We start from the raw sequence: 734 nt of genomic DNA on the forward strand, positions 1-734 counted from the left end.
GTAAGTCAAGTACTCATAAATTTGTATCATTTTCCAAGTATATTCAGTTACCTTTAAAATATCACTGGATGGATACTGTAAAAATTTAAAATAAAATAAACTTCAGCAGTTTTTTTTAAAGGTTGTGAGTGTTGTTCAACAAACTGGAAATAACTGTCCAGCAAAATATTGCAGATATTATTCATGTATGTATAAATACTTTAATGATAAAATGTTGTCCATTGTATACTTTGTACAGGACTGTTCCTTTGGTATTGAAGGGATAGGATTTGTAACCAAGTGAAGAACCAGTACTAAATATCACCAACAAGAGGAGCAAGGGATAGAACATAATGTAATATGGACGTTGTACTAAACAAGAAAATATTAAATTTGTGGTTAACCTTTTAAAGTATTTTATGTTTAAACACTTGGATGTCATCCTTGTGCAGGGACCATGCCAATATTCTCTGTATTGTTCCAATTTTAGTATATGTGCTGCCAAAGCAAGCACACATGTTTAGACACTTGAGAAACCGGATTATAAAGTAAAATTTAAGAGTAAGAAAAGTTAGATAGTAAAATTGGAGTGATCTAGTATATTTTCCCCTCCTGAAAAGAAGTATAAATTATGTAAATAATTTTATCCTATCCATCCTAGTGAATGATATTTTAATTATGAGCTATATATGCCTCAAAAAATAATAAAATTATAAACTGAATAAAAAGGAAAATAATAGATATGGAGATAAATT

The 734-nt window shown here is 28.7% G+C and overlaps 1 non-coding gene across 1 annotated transcript; it reads right to left on the minus strand.

Annotated features, from left to right (window-relative positions):
* Positions 1–387: 387 nt before the first annotated feature.
* Positions 388–493, minus strand: LOC114209171 (U6 spliceosomal RNA). Its single transcript, XR_003609269.1, has one exon. It is a non-coding gene; the product is annotated as a U6 spliceosomal RNA (small nuclear RNA).
* Positions 494–734: the final 241 nt, after the last annotated feature.

Source organism: Eumetopias jubatus, unplaced genomic scaffold, assembly GCF_037043125.1.
Source record: "Eumetopias jubatus isolate StellerSeaLion01/CBP00866 unplaced genomic scaffold, mEumJub1_p1.0 scaffold_1, whole genome shotgun sequence".
NCBI lineage: Eukaryota > Metazoa > Chordata > Mammalia > Carnivora > Otariidae > Eumetopias > Eumetopias jubatus.